The 27,104-nt window shown below is 42.0% G+C and overlaps 1 long non-coding RNA gene across 1 annotated transcript in view; it reads left to right on the top strand.

Annotated features, from left to right (window-relative positions):
* LOC146802084 (uncharacterized) overlaps window positions 1-25,331 on the top strand; it is a 284,070-nt gene extending 258,739 nt beyond the window's left edge. The window contains exon 4 of the long non-coding RNA XR_014967695.1: window positions 25,223-25,331. This is a non-coding gene — a long non-coding RNA (uncharacterized LOC146802084). The remainder of the gene's footprint in view (window positions 1-25,222) is intronic.
* Window positions 25,332-27,104: the final 1,773 nt, after the last annotated feature.

Raw genomic sequence — 27,104 nt, 5'->3', positions numbered from 1 at the left:
ACATCTACTTGTGGTTGCCTCCTCTTCCAAATTGTCCTTTTTCCTTCCTGGTTCTCTATTAGGGTCTTGTCTGTCACTGGGATCCATGGGACCACCCGTAGTACCAGTACTTGGAACACATCTTTCTACGCATTGCCCAATGGCTTCCTGATCCACCTCTGACTCGTCGTCATTACTATGTCCCAAGGAAGTCTCAGATTCGCTCGTGCTCAGTTCTCTGTTGACTCCTATAGTTTCAATTTCTTCACCTCTCAGATCTTCTTCTCTGATTATCCCCTTGTGTTGTTGTGACACATGAACACCATCTTCCTCCGAATCTGTAGAATCAAGCTCTATCCGACCCAGCTTGTTCCATCTTTCATTGTCCTCTTCCTTCCTCCTTTGTGGATGATTAGTTGTGTCCTTAGCTTCATTCACCTTCCTTTTACAAACTGACAGTGCGGAAGCATGCCATACTTTTCCATCGCTAAGGCGTGCAGAATTGCAAAATACTTTTTCCACTAATAATGGATCCGAGAATCTGTTTTGCCCTTTCACAATGTTACCACTTCTCCTTACTCTCACAAAATCCCCTTCCTCCAGGTTGATTTCCTTGCAATTATGTTTGTTGTCAAACTTCCCTTTACGCTGGTCTTTTGCCTCTTGTATTCTCTTTCTCACATTTTCTACAGTCCATTCAGATTTCCTTGCGTTTTTCATCCACCCTATGTTGTCTTTAGATACGGGAGTCCTCCCTCTTAGAATCTCAAATGGGCTTACCATGGTTTTCTCTCCTGGTGTTATCCTATAACTCCACACCATTTTTCCTAATTCCTTTCTCCAGCATTTTTTATTATTGTTAGCGAGCTGGATAATGCCTTTCACCACCCTATTAAACCTCTCAACTGCGCCGTTACCCGCTGGGTGGTAGATGCTTGTAGTTTTGTGTTTTATACCTTTCCTGTCAACAAAATTTTTGAAAATGTCAGATGTGAACTGACTTCCGTTATCACTAACTATAGTTTTCGGTATGCCTTCCCTATTAAATATTTTTTCCAAAAATTTCACAATGTCCGGAGCATCCACTTTGCTGCAAACCTTAATCTCTGGCCATTTTGAGAAATGATCAACCAAAACCATTACGTACATCTTTTCCTCCTGCCATCTTACTGGACCCATTATATCCACTCCTACTCTCTCCCACGCCATGTTAGGGCACTCTAACGGTTGGAGTGGAGGTCTTAGGACAGTTTGGGTTTTATCAGAATTCTCGCAGGGTATGCAGTTTCTCACAGCTCTCTCAATCTGGATGTCGCACCCAGGCCACCAATACCAGCTCTTTATTCTTTGTTTAGTTTTATTAATGCCGAGATGTCCTTCATGGCATATATCAATAAGTCTCTCTCTTAAGGTTGTAGGGGGTATTACCTTACCCTGTCTTAATATTAAATCATTTTCTATAGATAGCTCATTCCTCAACTCCCAGAAGGCTCTCAATTCCTTCCTCATGACTTCTTTCTTAGGCCATCCCTTTACGATGTGTCTTTTGACCTCGTCTAAATTTTCATCTTTTCCGTATTCTTCCTTCCATGTTTCATTAGTTATACTTGGAAACTCTTCATTTACGTTCGCGACACATAGTTCTTCCTCCTTCTCTTCTTTTTCCACATGTTGCAAGGGTAACCTACTAGGGAAATCAGCAACGACGTTCTTAGTCCCTGGCAAGTACTGCACTTCGTAGTTGTAATCCAAAAGTTTGATTGACAATCTGGCCAACCTGGGTGACGCATTGAATAATCCTTTTACAGTGAGCACTTTTGTCAAAGGTTTGTGGTCACTGCGTAAAATGATTCTCTTACCCCATATGTACTGCCTGTAATGATCTAGTCCCCATGCACAAGCCAGCGCCTCACGCTCAATTACGGAATACTTTTCCTCTGTTGGCGTCAAGGAACGGGAGGCAAAAGCGATGGTGACTTCCTTTCCTTCTCTCTCAACTTGTGTTAGTACTGTCCCTATGCCCTTGCCACTTGCATCAGTGGTGACTACACATATTAGTTCATTGTCGAAACCTTTAAGGGGTGGTGCGTCACAGATCTCTTTTTTTAGGTTTTTGAAACGGTCTTCACAGTCTTGTGTCCATTCAAATTTGATTTTATTCTTTAGTAGGGTTCTAATATGGTATGTTTTCATTGAAAAGTTTCTTACAAACTTGGAATAATATTCCACTAGACCCAAGAACGCTCTGAGTTCCTCCTTATTTTGTGGCACTGGAGCATCTTTGATGGCCTTAATCAATTCTTTCTTGGGTTTCACTCCATCCTTAGTGATTTCATGTCCTAGGTAGGTGACGGTATCATTGCTGAACTTGCACTTTTTGCATTCAGCTGTCAACCCACCTTTTTCCAAAATTTTTAGTACCTGTATAAGTCTTTTGTCGTGCTCCGTCTGGTCTTTTCCCATTATGAGAATGTCATCTCGGAAGATGAGAATGTTTTTTATTCCCTTGAATATTTCATGCATCAGTCTTTGAAACAGTGCTGCTGCAGATGCTAGTCCAAAAGGTACTCTTTTAAACCTGAAGCACCCAAAAGGTGTTACAAAAGTGGTAAGGTGTCTGCTCTCAGGATGTAGAGATACCTGGTGGTAAGCTGCAGCTAAGTCAATTGTTGAAAATACAGTCATGTCCTTTGTTAGAGATAACATCTCATTTATCCTTGGCAAAGGGTATTGATCAATTAGAATGTTTTTGTTTAGGTCGCGTAAATCTATGCATAATCTCAACTTTCCGTTGGCCCTTCTAGCGACAACCAAAGGCGCGACCCACTCTGACGATTCTGTTGTTTCTATTATTTCTGCTTCTAGTAGCTTGTTTATTTCCATTTTCACTTCTTCCCTTAGAGACAACGGAATTTGCCTCACCTTATGTACACACGGTACTGCACCTTCCTTGAGCTTGATTATGTGTTGGAACCCCTTTCGTTTTCCGATTTTGCCATTGAAAACTTTTGGGAACTTCTTAACCAATTCACAGTCCTCCTGTTGTGTCACCAGGACAGGTTCAGCACTGTTAGGATTTAGAGTTATTCCGAGTTTCCCTTGGTCCCTCCAACCAAGTACTGATGGTCCATTTACGGCTACATATAATTTGCTGCTCGTTTCCCTTTCTTTGAATGTGAATTTTAGTTCCTTGTACCCCATAAGTTCAATAGGTTCACCTGTAAATGTCTTGAGGGAGATATCAGGTTTCTCTAATTGTCTTCCTACCTTCCCTCTGAATTTCTCTTTCCAAACTTCACGGTTTACTATTGTGCACGGTGAACCAGAATCTGCTACAATATTAATACTTACTCCACCTATTTCCACCATGCACGTAGGTTTTTTCTTCTTGCATTTCTCCTCCTCTTCCTTTGTAGTCTCCTCATTTATCTCTAGCATACATAAGTTGTACACTGACTCATCTGAGGATTCTTGCTCATACTCTCCTTCTTCTTCGTCTTCCACAAATTTTACTTTTTCTTTACTTTTCCTTTTGCATGCTCTCTGGAAATGGCCAATGATGCCACATTGGGTACATTTATTGTTTCTCGCTGGACATTTCCAATCGTTAGCTAAATGTTTTCCGCTACCACAACGGTAACATCTTAATTGTTCATACTGACCTAGATTGCCTTTGAATTTAGGAGTTTCTTTCATTTTATTCTTTGAATGTGTCTTACCCCCACTTATCTTCGCCACTACATTTGTTTCTTCCATTTTGTTTTTTCCTTCGTTTATTACTTCCTTTGCACATCTACCAGTCAACTCTGCTTTCTTGACTATTTCTATAACTTGTAGAAGTGGTTTCTCACCCTTTGCCCATAATGCATCTTGTATGTTGGAATTAGCTGCACACATCACGATCTGATCTCTTATTAAATCGTCGTGCATATTTTCAAATTTGCAAGATAGTGCCAAGTTCTTAAGCGCCGATACATAATCATCAATGCTCTCATCTTTCCCTTGTTTTCTTCTGTAAAACTTGTATCTGTGTACTGCAACACATACTGTTGGTTTATAGTATCCATCAAGGTCCTCCATTGCTTCATCATACACTTTTCTCTCACCTCCTGCTCTTACTTTCTTGGTTATATTATTATACACTGTCAATCCTCCTGCCCCCAAACAATGTAACACATTTTTTTTCTTTTCTTCCTGTTTGAGAGGCTCATCCTCCTTATCAAATGTCGAAATGTAATTGCAAAAGTATTCTTTCCAATTTTCCCATTGGGAACACCTGTTCCCTTCAAAAATGCTTCAGGTGGCTGTAGGTTATACATGTTACCTGATGCCATGCTTAAATCTCTTAATGTCCCTTATAGTCAGATATTCCTATAACTTCTCTGTTTATTTATTTATTCTTTTTTTTTTTAAATCAACTTCATTCTCACCTGCCGATTCGTAAGAATCACCGTTCCGATTTATGCTTCCTACGCTTTGATCGCGCTGGTTGAATTCCTTTGTAGTTCGCAGCTCCACTTTAACTTTTAAGATTAACGTTGTATTTTCCACTCACTTCCTCGTTAAAATGGCGGCACGCTGACTTCCTGTGCGTGACTATGCGCTGGAGCTAGACTGCTAACTCACTTCCTGTGTAGTCTCCATGCTGCTACGTCACAACGTTCTATGTTGAACGCCCGGTTCTGAGGTGATTTCCACAGTCTGTCGTGTTTCCGAAAATTGGTTCCACAATGAATCGGAATGCAGCACGGCTTAGAATGAGTACAGCAGTTAAATTTTCTTAGTCTTACCTCACTCGTTCTTCACCTTTTACCATTTCAGGTTTCTTTATTTATTACTGCTTCACTTTGCGCGAAAATGTCTTTCTTCTTTCAGGTCACTCATTTACTTCTTCGTTGCGCATACCTCATTTTTAATGTGAAAAGTTCCTTTCTTCTTTAAATGTACACGACGTCCCGGGTTTCACTTCTTAAATTTGTTCAGCGTAAACTTCTTCCCTTTTCAAGTCTTTACCTTTACTCTAGTAAATCCTTGCACGGGTTGCAAATGTGTTAGTCCTCCATTTACTTCATAATTCTGTTGGTGCCATCAATTACTTTATCTTCCAAAAACACACGCTTCAGTGGTGGTCTCATCTGATAAAGTCTTTTACTCTTCTTAATTTCTCTGTATTTTTTTTTCCTTCAATACTTCTTTTTATGTTCCTCTTCTTGTGGGTTCTATCGTGCGTCGTCCTCCCACTGCTCGTCGCCAAATTGTAAAGATGGGACGTAAGGAGGTTAGGTATTAAGTAAGTTTATTACTTACAGGACGACACACTCAACCGGAGGCTAAGTGCACCAATACAGAATGACGTAAATACAACCGTCCCAACTGTCACCTAGAACGTCCAGCTGTCAACATTCCAGCTGGAGGCTGCCGCGCGCAGGAGGGAGGGGCGCGCGGGGAAAGGAAGCTAAAGGATGCAAATGAACTATGAATCAACATAACAGAATACTTTTCAGTATCTGAAGAAGAGGACCATCAAAGAGATCCAGGTGGGAAGTGCCTTTCAAAAAGGGAATCCTTAGTGAATACAACAAGTGTGAGTGGCTTCCCAAATGGCTCGCAAAGGAGAAGTACCCGATGCTGTGCAAATAAGAGTCAGCATGACACTGAGAAGGGAATGTGTCCAGAGACGATGCAGGAAGCAAAATGGATGAGGATCTGGATGATTATACATTGGATTTATAGTATAAGGCTGAGCTAGAAGACGAGAATGAGGTGCGTATCACAGGAAAGAATAAGGATACTGGGATTGACTCATTTGGAGAGAAATCAATCATTCCAAAAGATATCAGGCACCCAAGAGGGAAGGATGGGTGGCTGTTGGACCACGTTTGAGATTATATCAAGGCAAGATTAAGAAAGTCCTCACAGAAGGACAAAACAAAAGTGATGCGGGCAGAGTGCTCCAGGCCTGTGATTGATGAGAAGTGATACCAAATTTGGATCCAGAACTCATAACTTAGTTATTCAAAATGGGTGTGGATCAAAAAAAGGGATACGAAAAATCCCTGAAGCAATGTCAAGATAAAGTGCTTAACATTCTTGATCCCTTGGCTAAGACTTTTGACGCTGTGGAAGAGGCGTACGCAAAAGGATTAGACCTAAATTTGTCACTATTACGTGGATGGTGTCAGCGAGCCATTTGTTTCTTGAGATACGCAAATGCAGGCCTTTTAGCTGAATGGCCCAAAATGGTGCTTATGCACATGAATCCCAAATTGAGTGATTTAGCAGTTAGAGAGTCTAGTGAGATGCCCATGGCTTACTCTTTGGAGATGGAAAGGTGAAGTCATTAACTAATTATTGTCGGCACCTTCACAAGTTTGCATAAAGTGCAATTCTCTATGCGTAGAGTATTTTCAAATAATAATTTTTATGGGAGGGCTGGTAGGAGAGGCCACCCTACTCACCGTGCAGGTTTTAGAGCCTAGTATTGAAACCAAGGAAATTGATATAACAGGGGAAGCCAAGGAGGTTTCCAATTTTATCCCCAAAGAGAGAGAGGTTGAGGTTGCTCAGGCAGAGGAAGGGATCAAAATCCCAAACAAGGTCAGAACAAGAGTGAGTATGAGGATTATTTCTGCTTCTGTCCTGATAGGTATAGGAGGAAGATTAAGATTTTTCAAAGACAATTGGAAACCATCAACACAAGATGGTTGGGTTCTAAGGACCATAGAGTGGTATGAGATAGAGTTCAACACAGAGCCTGTGCAGATGAGGAAACCGCATGAATTGGCATTTCAAAAAGAGTTGGTACAAATAGTACAGGAGGAGGTATTACAGATGTTAAGAAAGGATACGATTGTGGAAGTGGAGAAACAAGAAAATAATTTTGTACGCACTGTATTCCTGGTAGAAAAAAAGGACAAGGGTTGGAGTCTGGTAATACATTTAAGAACTTTTAATCAGTTTGTGAGGTAACAGCATTTCAAAATGGAAGGTATTCATCTTTTAACGGATTTGCTGCAACATCAGGATTGGTTGGTGAAATTGGTCTCAGGGATGCTTACTTCACAATACCGGTAGCAAAGGAGATTCAGACTTTTCTGCAGTTCAGATGTATCAGTTTCAGAGTTTACCATTTGGACTTATGTCAGCCCCTACAGGTTTCATGAAGGCAAAGAGATCGGTGGTTGGTTTTCTCAGGGACAGAGGGGTAAGAATGATAATGGTGAGGAGTCTGTTGGAGGACTTTGGATTTGTAGTAAATTAGGAGAAGTCTGTTTTAACTCCAATCGAGAGTTTGGAATTCTTGGGGTTTGTAGTAGACACAGTGTTATGTCATTTACGGCTTTCGGAGGAAAAGGTGAAAAAAGGTAAAACAGGAGATGCAGACGATAATAAAGAAAGAAAAAATAAAATTGAGAGAGTTGGCATGAGTGATCCGACTGCTGCCTTCGCCAATACAGGCCTATTTTTCCAGGGCCTTTGCATTACAGGGCCTTACAGAGTTTGAAGACTTCAATTCTAGAAAAAGCTTTCTGGTACGGAGACTTGGTGTTGGTATCTTTGGAGGCAAGAGAAGAGTTGATTTGGTGTAAAGAGATTCTGGAGGCTTAGAATGGTCGAGCAATTTTTGGGAAAACACCAGATTTTATTTTGGAGACTGATGCAAGCAACTCAGGTTGGGATGCAACTGGTTTAGGACAGGAGACTGGTGGACTTTGGACACCGTTGGAAAGGTAGTGAAACATAAATTGCTTGGAAATGCATGCAGGGTTGTTTGCCTTTCGAAGTTTAAGGTTAGACTTGAAAGAGAAATCTGTGTTGCTGAAAATGGACAATGTGACGGCTATGGCATACATAAACAGGTTGGGAGGAAGCAGGTCCAAGGGACTAGCAGAATCAGCTAAGGAAATGTAGGAATTTTGTTTGGAACAGAAAAATAGACTTGAAGGCAAAATATTTGCTGGGGGTTCAGAATGTCATAGCAGACTGAAATTCTCAAATTATGACAGATTACAGCGATTGGAAAATTTGAGAGGATGTTTTTCAGGGAATAATGGAGATGATGAGTCCTTTGAAGGTGGATCCTCTTGCTTCCAGGCTAACCTTTGAATTACCAAATTATATCAGCTGGAGACCGGATCCTGGAGAAATGACAGTGGATGCGTTTTTGCAGAACTGGAGGGGAATGAGAGGCAATGCGTTTCCCTGGTTCTCGATGATTCAGACGCAACTAGTACACCCTTTTGGAGAACTCAGCCATGGTTTCCAACAGTGATGGAGTTGGCAGTGGAGGAACTAATAATGATAATGTCTTACAAAGGTCTTTTGTTAAGTGTGGAAGGCCAAGAGCATCCGTTGGTGGTGTCAGGTTCTGCCAACCTTCTAGTATGGAGGATATCAGGCGTTCAGGAGGACTCATAGAACATTTGGGATCAACAGCAGAATTACTTGACGAGTCTTGGGCTACAGGTACAAAGAAAAGGTATAGAGGAGCAAAAAGGTGCGGTTATGTTGGTGCATGGGGAGGGATTTGGATCCCCTGGAGGCAGATGATGTTCAAGTAGCAAATTTCCTAGCAGAATAGCTTGATAAAAGGGTAAATCATATAGGATAGTGAATTGTTACAGATCAGCAGTGGTAGCTGGTCATTCACAGCGGCCCATGCAGGTAAGAGCTGTGGAGCGGGGGGCCGGGTTGGGGGGGATTTCGACAGATGACGACGAGGGAAAATGTATTATTTATTTATTTTCCCTCATGATCATATGTCGAATTCCCCCAACATGGCCCCACCGCTACCCCATTCCTACCTGCATGGCCGTTGCTGGTCATTCACTTCAACAGGGTATATCGATTGGTAGAAGTCCTGTGGTATGTAAAGTAATTAACGGGATTTGATTGAGGAGGCCACCAAATCCAAGGTATCAGACCTTATGAAATGCAGATTTGGTACATAGGTTATTTGAAGGTTGGCCAGCCAACAGGTATTTAGAGGTAAGGGTACTCTCTTGGAAGTTGTCTACATTGGTATGTCTCATTTCCTTCCATAGCGTTTTGGACATGAAGGTTCTGTAAGTCTCACGTAGGTTTTTTCAACCAAATGGTGTAGTCTTATGCAAATGGACTAAAACCATGTAGGGGGTAATTTTTTAATCCTATGATTGATGAGTCACTTACAGTGTGTGTGGTACTAAAAGTGAATGAGAATAGAATGTTATAAAAGAGAGCTGCAGGAGTTGAACAACTGATCATTTCATATGTGAAACCCTGCAAAGCTATATCAAGTGCTACAATTGCGAGATGGGTGAAAGCTGTTATGAAGGAGGCAAGTGTGGATGTGTCAAACTTTACAGCTCATTCGGTGAGAGGAGCTAGTGCGAGTAAGGCATATATGTTGGGTGGTTGTTTGGAAGATATTTTGAAAGCAGCTGATTGGTCTTCCGCTGAAACGTTTAGAAGGTTCTATTTTAAATCTATAAATCTTGTTTAAAAATGTTTTTTGAAAGTTTTTGGATATGCATAATGCTAGCCTCCTGTCTTGACATAAAATTGCAATTCTAATATGTTAACTGAATAAAGAATCAATATTCTATTTTAGACTAGGGGCCCGATTCACAAAGGTAATCTGAGACAAAAGTCTAACTTTACGACTTTTGGTATTCACAGAGGTAATTTACGAGTCATACCTTTACATCCGCAGTCGAGCCGGAATCTCCGGCTTGGACTGTAATCTCCGCACCCGGCCTGTACTCTCCGGCTCGGGCCAGATGAAGTGTAATCAATGGACCAGAATGCAATTTTTACAACAAGGAACATCAGGAACATATGATACATGGTAGAGGTGGTCATGAAAATCAGTTTTGGCTGAAAGAGTTTGGATATTCGGAGGATGGATAGTTGCCCAATGAGGACCAAGAGTAGGATAACTGTATCTTCAACTCAGATTCATTATAATTAGGTAAAACATCCCCACTGACTTTAGGTAACCCAAAACAAAATGAATTACCCACAAGGAATGATGAGTCAGAACAGCAGAATCAAGTTTAGAATTTTAATTCTAGTTATTCATTTATAGGTAAACCACATTTGCATCCAAATAAAATAGCATACAGCCCTAATAATCAATTAGTAAGGGATTTAATGAAATATACAGAGCCTCTGAGATTCAGGGAGAATCCGATAGATGAACAGGGAAATCTTCCTCAGACGAGGCAGATTTGGACACGTACAGTGTATGTGTCAGTAGGAGTAGGAAGCCAGGTGAGCCTTGTAAAGACTCCCAGGAAAATTCCAAGTAGCCAGAGACAGTTCATCAAGACAGCAATTTGCCTCAGTCTGTTACTGTAACAACAAGAGTGACAGTAGTATGACAAGATCCCTTCATCCGAAAGGTTCATTCTGCGGTAGGGCACTGGTCAGCCATAACGAGGCCTAATCCCAACAGCAGAATTGGAATCTGAATCGAAAATCAGAAACCGATATCACGGAAAACAGCTGCCGAGAGTCAGAGTCCACTCCCCTCACTCCCAAAATTGAACAATAATACTCCAAAGGTTTCCAGGTGGACACCCTCTGGCATCACCAAATTGTTAGACCACTCAGTTCCATTGGTCAGTCCAAAGTAAGATGAGGGTGATGTTGCAGGCAAGAAAATACAAATCCGGAAAAATTAAGTAAGTCGATTAAGTAGCTTCCTTAGATCATGTCAGCATAGGATACATTAAACAATGCGACATTTAAACAGAGAAACATAAAAGATTATGGGTGCTCTTTCCCAAGCAGCTGTTCCAGAGTGTAACAACATTTGGTGCAAACACGCTATTCAGTCCGGGAGATGTCAAAGGAAACAGTTATCATTTCAATACAGTTTGCTAGATTTCAAAATATTCCCATATGCTTCAGAATATTTAGTCCATTACTTCACTGGAGAACGAGAGTATAAACATGAGGCCTACATAAAATTTGGCTAATACAAGACAATGACCATGGTAAATTGTGAATCGCACATTAATAGAGAAACTAGCGTATAACTTCAGAATACATTATTAAACATTTTAATCTGATCATAAGCAGTGCTTAATTTGAGCCAGTGGTTTCCAGTGACAGCACCGGCACATCATTTTCAACATCGGTGCTTGTGAGAGTCTGCCACAAAGTGGCACTGTCGGGGGAATCTAGAGAGGACTACAACAACAGTTAATTATACATTCAATATGCATTAAAAATGACTATTATCTAATGCCCAAGCCATTCTTATAGCTTTGGGGGCCTGACATAATCCAAATTGTCACACTCGTAGGAGTGTGATGGTTAGTAGTTGTGTTGTTACTATCATTGGCAGCCCTGGCAGGGGCAATGTGGGGTGCAAGCTGCAGTGGCCTCTTGAAGAAAGCCCTGGCGCCTATTTCTTTTACAAATTAAGCAGTGCTTATAAGTGTAAGATACTCATAAACCTTTTCTAAGTCTCATTATTATACATACAAGAAAATGCATATTAATCTTTATCGATTATATGTTATCCAACTAATGAAAATACTTGTTAATTAGGTTTCATGAAGGCACACTTAAGCATATTCATGCAGCTCCTACTTTTCTTTTGTCATTTTCGGTGCACACATCATAACATGAACTAATATGTGTGTAACTTTTCACATGAAAATCAATCTACGTCACATTTATTTTTCTTTAGTCTTATTAATTTCACATTCATTACATGAAAATCAAATCCATCCTGTATAGCCAACAAGGCTACTGGGTGAACTTTCTTAGGGATCTCTGCCTCCTTAGTTGGATTTCTGTTGCTGCAATTAAATAGATCTGATATGGGGATGCCAGGACATCCCTGTCCAGCTGATTGTCTCAATTATTGATAAAGGAACCATTCACCTGATCATTCACTTGATTGTTTCCCAATGGTACATTAACTTTCCCATGGTTTAATGATAATTGCCACACTCTTTGGATGACAAAAAGGGGTGCCTGTGTTTTCTGAGAAAAGTGGACAGGTTTATTACAGACCATAATTAACTATTTTTGTGGAGCGGTGTAACTGAAAACATTGAATAACAGTTTAAGGACCTATTACTAAGATGTATTACTAATACACTGTAAAGATATTTAAGGCACTTACAAAAAGAAAAAGATTCTCTTGTATACAAGAAATCTCAATGTGAATGAATGAATTAATGACGTTACTTGTAAAGCGCACAGCTACTCAGGAGTGTGTCCCCGCGCTACAACATGAAACATGGAGGAATAGATGGAAGTTACTGGCTAAAAAGATACGTTTTTAAGGATTCAAGGCTCTTGAGCTGCACGGAAGTCCATATTGTGGGTGAATGTACCAAGAAAGCCCCACCACGCCTAGATTTCTTTTAAGCACGGTGCCAGTATCAGATGTGCTTTACTAGACTGAAGGATCCTGATCGGCTGGTACTCCTTCATTCTTTTGTTCCAGTAACGTGGGCTGGTGTTATGAAAGGCCCGACGCACAAGCATTAATGCTTTAAAAGTAATCCTTTTGCTAACAATCGCCAATGCAGTTGGTTGAGAAAATAAGAAGTAGGGGTACTCGTTTAAAGGTTAAAAGGCAGAGGCTCTTTTGTGAAACGCCTTCTGGGTACCTGGAGGAATTTAGAGAAAAAAGGCAGAAAAAAGGACTTATGGTGGAAAAAGCACCTCCCTATCCTATCAAAAGCTAAGAAAAAGGAACACCTTGCATTAGATGGCCATCATTGATATTCTAGGTAAACTAGAAAGCGCAATTTATGACTTCCAAGGTCTCCTAGACACTCAAAGATAATAAAAGCGTTACAAGCAACTATGAAGCGTCATACTAGGCACACTCCAGCAACAGGTACAATAATAAATACAAGTTTCACATACACCCCCCCAACCTGTGGTATACAATACTGAAACTAGTGAATCGGACACTCCACATAGGGAAGTTCCACAAAGCTTTGAAACACATGAAACCTTCGTACAAAATGGAGACCTTTTGGATCCTAGCAGTTAAGGTGTGTTTTGGTACCAACCTGAGAAATGTGTTATCTGCTATCATGAGAAAAAAAAAATACAGACATACATCAATGAAAATCAGATTCTATTCAGAAGCTAAATAGGATTATTCGTTCGTAGCAGAACCACAACCACAAACTCACTTCACACTTTCACCCACATTAACACTTCAGTGTGTACAAAGGATCTAAGATGGAAAGTTTATTCATATTTTGAAAATTTTCTAAAAGTCTTGGGCTGCCTTTGGCATTAAGCCCCTCTCATAAAACTCATTGGAAGTAGCAAGGAAGTGTAAATTATACAATTAAAGGAATAAACACCAAAAAAACAAGTGATGAAACATGAATGTCACTGCTTCCAATTTCTATGCAGCAGTTTCTTAGAGCAATCTAGAAATCAGCCTAGAAGAATCACTAGTCCTTGAGTTGATTCTTTTATCACCAAGGGGCAAAAAGCCTACAATGAAAGTTAACACACTGGAAAACACTGGAAATTAACCTGCCTGAAAGTAAACATAAATTATGATTTCCTACCACTGAAGAGATTCTAGGTATGACTTTTGGGTGAACATTTCAATCCAGTTCTACTCTACAGTAGCAAAGTCACGCGCCTACACTGAAGGCTACACCAATCGCAGCCAAAAGCGAGTACACGCATCACTTGTAAAGTATTAATGGTCCCTAGGAATATCTTTCAGCAATGTCAATCAGACTTTACAAAAGCATCACCCACTACTAATTTACATAGAAGGATGAATCACAAAATACTTTATGCCCATTTCTTTTCAGCTTAAAGCCCTACAAACTCAGCAAAAATGAGATAATAAACCTCTGAAGGTTAGAGACAATCTCCAAACACCAGAAGCTAAGCACGCACTTCACACAGAAACAAGAGAAACTGAGAATCATGCTATTTGTGCCTCAAACAAACGAAGCTGAACAAAGATACACATACACCGGTAAAACATGGATACATCTCAAAGAAAAATTCAATGATACAGTTTGCTAGACAAGAACTACCTTCTAGTATCTTATCACTGTCAAGTACCCAAAATAGAAGCAGCGTTTACCTCCAGCAATCACAGAGCCTTGGGATTTATCAAAAATAAGACAAAGTGGCTTTACCAAGGTAGACACAGCTTTTTTCGAGTGGAAACAGTGCATGAAAGATGATACACAATGGCTGTCATAACCGTTTCACTCTTACCATTACAGCATACTCGTAGCTCCCAAACATTTATATTTATTGCTGAACAAACAAGCATTGGCATAGCCAATTGGTTTTGCCTTTGGGTCCTTATACGTGTTTGGCCAGAGCTATTGGCTTTGCCAATGGGTTTAAGCTATGTTGTAGATCAACTAGTTTGAGCCACAGAAATGGAAAACTAATAGGGTATAAAAATATAAGCTGCCTTTTATCACAGCTATCTAATTAGTGCCCACAATGTCTTGGACCTATGATACAAGGAAACACTTTACCAAGAACCAAGCACGGCTGCCAGAAAGCCGGCTGAGCTCACCAACAATCATGCGTGCACGTACCCGCGGGGCAACGGAGGTCTGACCCAGGGCCGGACTGGCCGTAGCGGACACCGGGCAAGCCCCCGGTGGGCCGCATGGGTGGGGGCCGGTTTTGTTACAGGCCTATTTTGCAGCATAGCCCTGTAGCAAAATCGGCCGAAAACCGGCCCTGGCAAAGAGTTCTACGGCACCCCCAACCCACCGAGGGGGCCTGCCGAGCACTTTGCCAGGGTCGGTTTTTGGCCGATTTTGTTACAGGGCCGATTTTGCAGTTCGGCCCTGGTCTGACTTCAATGGTTACAGGGAGTTCTGTAGCACGACAGGTTTCTGAGGTGGGAGTATCAGGCAAGTGACACTTCTCGGGCTCCCTCTGTGCGAGTCTTCAGGGAGAATCCCTCTTCATTACTACCTCCACCTGACCCTAGACCCTGCAACGCACTCCCTTACAGGCTTGATTATCCACTACTCCTCTCCAGTGCACCTTATCTCACAGCTGACCTTGGGCCCCAGCCCCATATTAGGCACCATCGGGCTCCACTTTCCTTTTTCCCGGTAAAAACATTAGTAAAATCACCTTCAAACTTAAAACATTGAATATAGCAGTAAATATACTTAGCACGCACTTTAAAGTATGTTCCACAGTAGCCCTTATGCCCCGACTGCTAATTAAATAAACAAAAACAGAAAGGCCATGACAGGGCCAGCTTTAGCGCTGATGCAAAAGTCTTTTTTGGCGCCACACCAATAACCTCTTTCTCCGTAAATACCTTTACTACCACCTTCCAACAGTGCCCCTCATCCATCCATGGCTCATCCTATTGACCTCCTCCTCAGATTCCCTCACTGCCACACGCCTCAGGTGCCCCTCATCTCCCCATAGCCCCTCCACCTCATGACCTCCTCCTCGGATTCCCTCACTGCCCCCATCCACCAGTGCCCCTTATTTCTCTGGAGCCCCTCCACCCCATGACCTCTTCTTCAGATTCCCTCACTGTCACCCAGGGCACAAGTCCTAACAAATAAGTGGGGGGACGCTGACTTCACGAGAGGAAGTGACGTCACGAAAGGTAGCTTGCACCATCAGACTCATTGCCTCCCCTCGCTCACCCCTTAGATGCCATTGCATCAGAGAAGCCAGCACGTGAGGAGCGTTCTGAATGAGCTCCGATCTTGCCCCAGAGAGGCCAAAGAGTTAATGTGCGGCTCCATTTGCTCCAGTTATCGATCGCCCGGTAAAATAAGTGGGGGGACGCCGTCCACCTACGTGGTACCCCGACTCGAGCCCTGCTGTCACCGTCCACCAGTGCCCCTCATCACTCCACAGCCCTTCCCACTACCTCCTCCTCAGATTCCCTCAATGCCACCCTCCACCAGTGCCCCTCATCGCTCAGTAGCCCCTCTCTCATATGCATTTCATTTGTTGTGCAGCGCTACTCATATCAGTGTAGTGTGTGTCAGTACTTTACACCACGCACACATTATACAGAGACAATGAATCATACAAGTATGTAAATCAGTCTACAGGGAATGTCACATAAACCAATGAGGATTACAAGGTGTAGGAATCACATGTCATCCATACTGGTGGGCAGTATATTTTGAGAGGGTTTGGTCTGGAGAAACACAACCTTAGGATTTAAAGAGTATTCCATGGGGGTCAGCTTTACTGACAAAAATGTATATCTGCCCAAACATACTCATTTTAGCAACATTAGAATGATGAAAGACTGAGAAAGTTCTAACTATATCACAAAACAAAAAAAGCGAAGTTCTAACTATACCATTTATGTTTTTATGCAGCTCTTTGGTCACTCTCCTATGTTAGGATTGTAACTTCTGAACTGCAAGTAACACAAGGATATCTGTGACAAAGGCAGTAACCCACTGAGCTTCCACATAAAATACAGCTCATCCGCATTTAAAACTACTAACAGGCAAATGATTGCTCTCCAGCAGGATCATTAATCACCAGCGTTATCGGGGCATCTTTTATTGTCTTATTGTTGTCCTGCATCAGCCATGATAAGGATAAAAACTGTTTAAATGAAGCGCACACCAAGTATGTGTCCTGCTGGGCCTGTGCAGATTTTTAAAAGAAAAACAAATAGTGACACATTACCTACTCCATTAGTCAAGCTTTGTGTCACAGCCTGATGTGATAAGCAGCTGCAGGGGTCAGGAAAGGTGATAGGAATAAACAAACTTCTTTTCTCCTGCGCTGCATAGGAAAAGAAATACCCACGCAGCAGGACAGTAGGCAAAGGTTACCAAAGGTTACGTTGTCAAAGAAAGGATTTGTCGCCTTTGCCATGTGGAGATGAAGGGGTGAAAAAAGAAACAAAGCCTCGTTCACATGTAAATGGTCTTTGAAAGACCTGTGAAGTACTCGGGTGCGGCTGTGTGCGCCCCCGGGAAGCTGTCTCAGCCCGGGCGCACACACACAGACAGCCCTTTGAGTCCAATGCCGTTGCGCGCCTGCCTTCAAGCCCTCACTGCGAGGGCCAAGTCTCCCGTTTGGGTGGGCCAGGCGCATGTTTGGGTGGGCCTGGCCCACCCGGTCCACCCGCTAGAACCGGGCCTGCTGCAGACTGTCTCACTTACTTTTCAACTCGCAGAGAGCCGACTACGCGAGGCAGGATCAGGCTTTAAGCCAACTCTGCAATTTGGGTTGCCGGCCGCCTCCTTAGTGAGTTCTGTCCAGTGACAGTGGTCACTTCGTGTCCCTCGCCAATTGTGTTCACCGTAGCGGTGGGGGTTGTTGATTCACTGCAGCTGACTGAGATACGGTGCGAGCAAGCAGCCCTGGCTGCGAGCCCCATGATTTGCAGCAAACCAATGACCACAAATCCGGCAGCAGGACGTGACGTCCCCGCACCGCATAAGTAACAATAATGATAGAAGCCTCGAGGTGAGCGTGGTTCTCGGTGTTATCAACATAATGGACACTACTCAACACTAATACAACAGAAATTATATATATTTTTTTAAGTTTAAAAGAGATTTTATTTGCAAATATTTAAATACAATATAGTACAAACAAGAGAAAACCTTACATATAAGTTAACAATTTAAGAAAAAATGTAAGAGAGAAGGGGAAAGGAGAAGAGAGAAAGACAATCATCAAGTTCTAATAACACTTATAATCAGACTTGCCGGAATCACATCAATGTCAAGAATAACAAGCTTTGGCATAGCCAATAGGTCTCGCTTTGGGAACCTTATAAGTATTTAGTTATGCAGCACAATATCCTTGGTGCAAGAACATCAACTGTTGCATGGCTAAACACTTATAAGGTCCCAAAGGTGAGAACTAGTGGCTATGCCAATGCTTGTTTATTTTTCGTTTCAGTAGAAAATTATGAGGGTAGATTAATGCAGACTTTTATTAACTGTTTAATATTGTTCCTAAAGTAATGACCAAAGTTTAGCAGAAAATAAGTTTGAGATTTTTCAAAGGAAAAGTTTTTCCCACGATAACTCTCACCTTCAATACAGACAAGCAAAGTACCATAGCAACATATCAGACGCACATAAATACTCGCTTTCTGAAAGTAACAGAACATCATTGTCGGCATTCTCTTTGCCAAGAATGTGATGTATCGATAATTCTTAACAAGGGAAATTACATTGCACTATTGAACAATAAGCTATTTAAAACAAACAAATAGAAAAACAGTTGTGGCTTCAAGCAGCAACAGCCTTGATTGTTGCAACATTAAAAGAATATCTCCGAAATACCTCCTTCTGAAGGCACACAGTATTACAGCACGAGCAGCTGCACCACGAAATGAACCCCATTCAACTCTTTTATGAAAATCAAAAATATAGAACAGGAAAAGAAACATGCTCGCATAAAACTTGTCCGTGCAACTTTTAAAAGTAACTTTTCCGCAGCTGTCTGTGTAAACAGAACCAGTAAATTATTTTTGGCGGCCTAACTTAAACATATGTAAATAAACATTATTTTCAGTTAATACATTTGCTCTAACTTGTGACTGAAACGAACTACAACAATGGCTGATTGAGGGCTGGTCTTTTGACCTCTATCTCCATCTATAATGCATCATTATTGCAAAAAAAAAAAAAAAATAGTGCATGCATCGATAAGACAAACCTAACAATTATGTAGAGTAAATTTTTGACAATCCACCCTTTTCAGCATGGGAACTATAGATATTTGGTCTCCCACTCATACACTCAACTAATCAGCTTTTGTCTTGTCTGCCGTTTGTGCAAATATACAAACAGGTAAAACGCTGTACATACATGGTCTACGGAAATAAATTAATATAAATTAAACTTCCCAGGCAGTTTATTTGCCCAGCACACAGGGGCGACTCTCATCCAAGCAGTTGCCTAAACCAACATGTCCGATGGGATACCAAACTTGAAGAAATATAATCAAATTAAAAAAGACATAACGTTCTGTCCTTGGGGTTATGGGGCCCAGATGGTATCATATGCCTAATGTGTCAGTTGCTGACAGTTAGTTTAGGGCCATCCCTGATGGCAAAACAAGTCTTTCAGCTCATCGCAGATGCACTTAATTATTGTACTGTCTGTAGAATGACAAGGTCAATGCAGTCCCTTTGCACAGAAGGCACAGAGACTAGTTTTCAGTAAAGGAATATGCCTTGTAAGCATATGCAGACTAAGGCACTTTCTCTTCAATGTCAACAGTGAAATGTACCCACATGCAGGTACATACAGCATGTTACTAATGAACACTATTGTTCATGTCTTCTCTAGCTCAAAACAGTCACATTTTATCTTGTAATGCTTGTCTAGCCTGTGCCAATCACCTCCCTTGATGCTGAACACATGATCAAGATTTTTGGTAACCATTAAAACACAGTCATTTTTAAGGGGATTCAGAAGTGCAATCCATTTACTGATAACCCACTTAAAACAAGCCTTGGACGCGCGGCAGTAAAAGTAACGCCGCGAGGCCGTGAAAGCGAAAGTCATCGCGATTGCAAACACTGTGAAAGCGAAAGTGATCACGATCGCGATGACGTGCTAAAGCACGCGCGGGATGCGCACGCAGCAGCGCGCGCGCTTGTGCGCGTGACAGCAAGCTGGTGGCCGCTTTGGTAGCACTTCGAAAAGCCGCTACTAAATGTCTCGCCAGAGCAGCGCAATGCGCTGGCTCAGGCGAGACCTAAAAAGGATCAAATAAATAATTAATTAATACACCACTGTAAAATATGATACATGAAAAGCACTCATGGAGGTTTAGGAACTAGAAATTATATTTTTACTTACACATGTGTGTACAATCGTTTGCATCAACATATCAGCTTCCATTTGGAATTATTAACGCTGTGTCTCGCACACACTGTGCTCGCTGTGTGATGCAAACATGCAGTGTATCTTAAAGATGAATTGGGGTATCGCACTGAAATAAGGAAAATGCACGAACGTGCATGAAGAGCTGTTTACAATTAAAAGCAAGGAAACAGAAAGAAAAAGAAGTCCAACAACCTAATGAAATAAAACTGAGGAACAATTCTACAGGTAACAGGGCCAGGCACCGGAACCAGCCACGGAAAGGTGGGACAAATGATAAAATTAGCCACTGAAAGGAAGGGGCTTTCTAAAAGTAAACTTAGGAACCAATGGGAAGCCAGCGGTGTGATCAATACCCATAGAGGAGATACTATATCCCACGAGAGTCACTGTTTCTATTAAAAAGCGGCAGAGAAAGAGACAATAGTCATTCTAATACTGTATTTACTGGGAAAAATGTGTGTCCTGTTCTTGGTGCCCTCACACACCCGAAGGATGTCATGCTTCATCATTGGGCAGTTGCTCCTTGTCGGGCCTGCGCTGCAATGCCCCATGGGTCCCTTGAAGGGTCAGTTTTTCGGATATCTTTTCAGGATAAAACCGTAAGTGTGCGTGGGGGTATGAGTGGCAGTGGTGTCCTAACGTGAATTTAAAAAATGACTAGAGAGTCGCCTAGAAAATATATTAGAGAAAGAGTCCCTCTGTCATTAATAAAAACCAAAAGGTAGTGCTGCTATGAGGGAGATAATTGAGTGCGATAATTGCCCTCTTTAGCTAAACTTAGAACACACCCTAGTGGGTATGTTTTTAGGTCATGAAGAGCTGTTTACAATTAAAAGTAAGGAAACAAAAAGAAAAAGCAGGCCAACGACCTAATGAAATAAAACTGAGGAGCAATTCTACAGATAACAGGGCCAGTCGCCAGGCACGGGATCCAGCCACGGAAAGGCGGGACAAACGATAAAATTAGCTACTGAAAGGAAGGGGCTTTCTAAAAGCACACTTAGTAACCAATGGGAAGTCAGAAGTGTGATCAATGCCCATAAAGGAGATACTGCAGCTCTCGCAGAGCAGCACATGCACACTGACTCCAGGCTTGACCTAAAAATGGTATAAGGAAAAAAGGTTCCAAGGCCTCATCTGAATGTCAAAAGTGGCCGGAAAACATTATTTAGTCAAGCACATGGATTTCCTAAAATGCCCATATACTTTGTTGATGGGGAGAGGTAGTGAGTGAGTTTCTCCTTATTCCAGTGTTAATAAGTGTCGAACAGGTGACTGACACATTATGTAATTTTATTTATAATTGCTTTTTTGATTGGAGCTTGCTTGTGCCAAATGGTAGGAGTGGACGATTCTTTTGGATTTTCCTCACTTGGACTCAGGCAACCGCGACACTAGAAGAAGCTGATTCTTGAACATTTGTTTTGGAATTGAAGGTCACATCAAGAATGTGTGCATAGGAAAATGGCCCAAGCATTACAATATAGGACTATTGGAATTCACAGGGTGGTCGGCGCAGACAAGTCTGGAATGTGAAGTATTTCAGATTTTGAAAAAGTTCCAAATGATGGATCGAAGAGACATACAAAGTTTCATTAGTCAGTAATAAGACCTCCATGTACCATATTATGTCTGTGGAGTATAGTGATAAGAAATGGGGACCCTGAAGAGAGCCTTTAGGGTGTGGTGATATGTAGAGGCTGGTAAGGATGGTGCTAAGCATCAAGTAATTTGATAGAGCAGCCAGAAATGCTAGAGGACGTCGACATGAGTGCTGTGCCACAGGTTCCCTATGCAGCTAGAGTAAAATAGTCAACTTTATCAAAACACTCAGACAGGTCATGTAGAGGAAACAATGAATATTGGCAGATATGGTCAGCATTGATGATGAATTTCACAACCAGGTTCAGAGTTATTTCTGCTGAGTGGAACACCCGGAAACCAGACTGGAAGGGGTTCAATAGATTGTCTGTGGAGTCGGTGTGTGTTAATCTATTGGATAAAGGGTATTATTATGTTTTAGACAGGATGGTATTGGAGAGGATAAGGGTCAAGAATGGAGTTATTAATTTGGGTAGATGGCACACCTACCAACTGAATAAATACACTATTTTTAGTTCAAAGTTCATACAGAAAATGCTGTACTTTCTGTAAAGTCCTATCGCTTCATGTATGCTTCGATACAACATGCGGACAAGATTCATGCCAAATTGCTCTTTTGCAATGTTTTCAAAACACTTATAATTTACTGTATACACCTGTATACTATATGCAGTGCTCAATAAAAATATTTTTAAAACAAAAAAGTTCATACAGACTTTCTGTCTAACCCCTGGTAGCTGTGGCTGAAGAAGCAGGCAGTTCCCCCCAAAGAATTTAAAATGTAGTTCATTAAGCAGCAACTATTTTAAAAGCCAGGAAGTTAGATGATAAAAGTCTCAAACCTTTAAGAAAGGAAAAAAATTGTGAGTAAAAAGATACCAAGATCAGAGAAGGTTAACCAGAGATATTCATTTTTAAAATTTTAAGGCATTAAGCACCAAGAAAAAAGCTAATTGTGATGGATTCAGGTCTCCTGCTGGGTCTAGTCATATGTGTTCAGCTGGGCCATCTTGGGTTTAGGAGTACTTCTGCCTTTGGTGTCCCTAGAAAAAGCAAACATGAGGCCAACTACATGACTTCGGGAGAGCAGTTCCAGTCCCTTGAAATTGGCTGGTGACAAGAGTTCTTTAGTGAACCCTGTTCTTCCAGCAGGAGTCAGGAGTTGCATTCCTTCTAAAAGGACCTTCTACATCCGGTGTGGTCTTCCCAGGTCCAGTATTGTTCTGTGACGGTAAAGTTAGAAGTGCCTGATTTATCCGATGCACTAGCCGGTGATTGGAGAAGATTTTGCAACCCTCTCCTAGCTATTTTCTTGTAGTCCCTCCATCTTCTTTTGAAGCACTCCATCTTTGCCTTCCTGTTAAATAACCCAGGTGCCTCTGTTTCAATAAAGATAGCAGGCTTGTCTGCAACTGTACAGCTACACCCCTATCTGACAGAGTCCAGACCAGTTGTCTGCCTCACTATGACCGGAGACTGACTGTCTAACAGGGTTCTGGAAATTAATAAGAGAAGCCCTGTCTTGCATCCCCAAGTAAAAAGAGGTAGAGCCATGGCTAGACTTTGTCTGCCAGCTGCTCCTGTCTTCTCCCAGATAGCTAAACGCTGCTTCGTGATCAGCAGTTAATGCCTTCCTGTCCCCATGAGCTCAGAGGCAGGCCATTGTCTGTAGAGTTATAGTCGTTAATTATTGATTATTATTATGAGTGAAAGAACTGGTTCTATGCCAGGTTTGGTTCAGGTATTGAAAGTACACTTTATAAAGTTATAGTTTTATCAATGTTATCACAAATCGGATTTCACCACTTAATCAGGCTTTGAAAATTAAGTGAAAAGTAACTGTGAAGCATTTTTATAGTGTTTCCTCAGGCAGAGATAGGAAATTGCGATTTTAATCGTATCTAGGTCAGAAAAACATCTTGTATAAGCCTATGTAGTAAAATAGAATTTTTGTTTCATTTCATTGTAGCACCACACTAACATCAATATGTAATTTGCCCTATTTTTATATATTAGCATCCTGCCTTGTGGGCTTACAAGGTACACCTTTGTGATTGCTTATGAAGATATATAAAATAGGCTTTTCCTACATTGCAAAAACACTTTTCCTTGCCAGTTGATACTGCGGCGTGTTTCAAATGCAGCCCCATCAGGGCACCCTTGTGCTCCTAGCAGACATACACTATGGTCATACATGTGGGTAATATAACTACACCCTGTAGCCCACATATGACAATTAACCATCCATCCCATAGGTGAATTTTAGGTATTTCTTGCAATGGACTTGGGATAGGCAAGTGAAGTAGACCAGACAGGGAGTTCCAATGCACAGCACATGTTTTAGAGGGGAAGCATAGGCTCTTAACTACAGTTTAGCAAGGGCAAAGTGCACAGAGTTCTAAACCCAGCAAAATTATACAGGAAAACATGAAGGGGGCCACACAACATATTTGATACAGTGAGGGTTCTGCAAGAGTTTTTAAAAATGGCAGGATGACAGCAATTTTTTGCAGTGGGGCCGATACCAATGTTAATATGGATATTGATGCATCTATTGATAAAAATGAACTATCGTCCTTATTAATAGGATAATCCCTCCCGAGCTCCACATCTACCTGGGTATGCAAGTATGTAGTCTGGCTGACCCTGCGACCTAGGCACGGGATTACTGATTGATGGGTCACAGGTGGGAGGGTGCATAGTTGGCAGGCAAAAACGCAGACAGGAAACTCTTGATCAATCCCACAGATAGGGGCAGCAACATTACATTGGTCGGGGGAGAATTTCCCCAGTAAAGTACATGGCCCGAGAGGGGTACACGTACTTCTGAAAACATCATAAAGTCAGATGCCACATGGGTTAGGAACACATACACAATCAAGGACAGCCCACTTAGGACCTGATTACGAGCTTGGCGGTGCTGGAGTGGGCCTCCACGCTACCTCACCGCTCCAGGACCACAAAACTCATGTGCGCACCACCTGTCAGATTATGACTTTTTCAGTTACTGGTGTGTGGTTCTTTGGCATTCCCATGGCGGTGCCTATAAAATAGGCACCACAATGGGAACGTCACTGGCAGTATTTGCATAGCATGGACTGGTGTACTCCATACCGTGCAGGTACTGGGGTGCATACGCACAGAGTGGCAAAACAAGTGCCCCCTTGCATGCACCCCATGGCCCAGAGGCAACAGGTGGCCCTGTAGGGCCTCCTTTGTTTCCTCTACGCCACGGTTTTTATGGAGGAGGAACCACCATGAAAACCGTGACAGAGATAAAACTCGTAATATGGTTGGCGGGATCGTGGCAGACCTGCCAAGTATTTGCGGCCTCAAGACTGCCACACCGCTGCCAGAGATCTCTGTTTCCTGTCGGTTGTGGCAGTGCAATGGCGGTCTGACAGCCCAACCCGTAATGGGGCAGTTGGACCGCCGGTGCTGCAGTGGCTGGACTGCCACCGCTGTGCCACCAGGAGTCTGCTGGTCCGTGGACCACCAGACTCATAATCGGCCCTTAGTGATCAAGCGCTCAACATGCGGGGCATCTGGACACATTCACCATTGGCCACACTGTGGTCACGCAAGGTCTAGACCCACCTGCAGTAACCATTTGACCATTCATTTATGACTCTAAGGCAGCACCTAACATTCCTCACTATATATGGTATGCTGAAAACTTTTATTACTTGTTGGAATACTGTATAACCCAATGTAAATTGAGACAGTCCTCGGACCTTGCACCTGTAACTATTCTACTGTTTAATTAAACAAACTGTTCCTGTTTTGCCAAACGCCTCTTGTCTTCTGTTTTTTTCTAGTGAATTCTAACCCGAGCAACATTTTGGCGAACCAAAAAAGAGGGATTGGGACATTGTACCCAACTGCAGCCGAAGGAAGGTGACTCAGCTCTGACGGATTCAGGCTATGCAACAACAAAGGTAGGCAGACACTGTATTTGATTGTAAGTTCAGCTGAATTTGCAGGGTGGAGGTCTGTCCTGAAGCAGCCGTCACAGAGGGTAAGTGACCACATCCGAACCTTAAACATTGTCTTTTTAAGCCTTTGGCATATGGCAAACTAGGGAGAAGTGTTAAAAGATAATCCGAGGACCCAGCCACTGAAAGGGTCTGGCACTTTGCCTATTTTATATGCCCCTACTGTATCAGTCTAAGGCGGCCTCAGAGGTGATCCCACGGATGGCATCTTTTTTCGATAGTTAGCATGCTAGATAAGGTGAACATTTATTTATATATCCCTTCATGACTATTTTTGTGATACAGCTATCCTGAATGGGCAGAGTTGGCCCTTCAGTCCCATAGTTTTTCAGCTAAAAGGATTTCTTAGTGCTAAACAGGTTTCTTAACATCTTTGGCATCTGAAAGGAGTGAGATGTGTTGGTCGTGTGGACTACTGGGTGAGATACAGAGTGTACGCTTGGCCCCTGGGTGTGACGTAGGGTCTAATACAGACTTTAGGGAAACTAGGGCGTAACTTGAATGTGGCTAAGAGGGGCCGGTGTTTCCCAAGTTATTATGTTTGGTGTCTGTGACTACCACCTTTGTCTATGAGTGGATAGTGGCAGACTATCCAGCTCACTTAGGAATGTGTTCCACGCAAGTCTTTTCTTGCTAGAGGGTAATGTAATATATACATATATTCTACAAAAAATAGAAAATATACACTGGGATAGAAACTTTTGGCTTGTCTGCCTAGACATGGAAAGTTTGTATACTAGCATCAGACATAGAGATGGACTTAAAGCATGTAAGCACTTTCTTAGTTCTAGGAGTATACACTTGTTAACACATACTAGGATGTTACTGCAAATGATCGAGATGTGTCTTGTGGAAAATGTATTTACATTTAATGGGGTACTTTCCAAACAAGTACAAGGAACTTCGATGGGCACCTGCTTCGCTCCTAGCTATGCCAATCTTCTGGTTGGCTGGTGGGAGAAGCAGGTGCTCTGGAGTGGATCGATGGAACATTGGACCAATAAGGTCGCTATCTGGCTCAGATTCATTGACAATATTTTCTTTGTATGGGAAGGTGGAGAACAAGAATTGTTTATGTTCCTGAGACAAGTGAATGAAAATACTCTGAACTTGAAGTTTACGATGCAGCACAGCCAAGAAACTGTAGACTTCTTAGACATCAGACTCACTGTGAAGGGTGACAAACTTGAGACGGATCTCTTTAGAAAGAGTACCGCCGGTAACTCAGTGCTACATTCAGCAAGTTGCCACCCTCCCAATTTTAGGTGGAGCATACCTTTTGGTGAGTTCCTCCGAGCCAAGAGAAACTGTAGTACAGAGGAAGCATATGAAAGGAACAAAAAGGAGATGTCAGAGAGATTTCGAGCCAGAGGGTACCCTTACAAAATGCTCAAAATGAGTGAGAAAAGAGCAGATGAAATAAAAAGAAGTGAGGCACTCTACAAAGTGCCCAAGAATAAAGAGTCAGAGACAGACCCACCCATTAGACTCATCACGACGTTTAACTCCCAATCTAATCTATTCAGTCGAATAATCAAAAGGAGATGGGACATCTTGACACAAGACAGGGTCCTTAAAGAAAAACTAGGTCCATACCCTGTCATAACATACAGCAAAAAGGCCCATCCATTAAAGAAATGGTTGTCAAGAGCCAGATGAGTAATCTGAAACTAACATGGTTAGACAAAGTGGGAGGATTCCATCA

This window comes from Triturus cristatus, chromosome 8, assembly GCF_964204655.1.
Source record: "Triturus cristatus chromosome 8, aTriCri1.1, whole genome shotgun sequence".
NCBI lineage: Eukaryota > Metazoa > Chordata > Amphibia > Caudata > Salamandridae > Triturus > Triturus cristatus.
The sequence above is the reverse complement of the archived record's forward strand: the minus strand, read 5'-3'. Positions and strand labels throughout refer to the sequence as shown.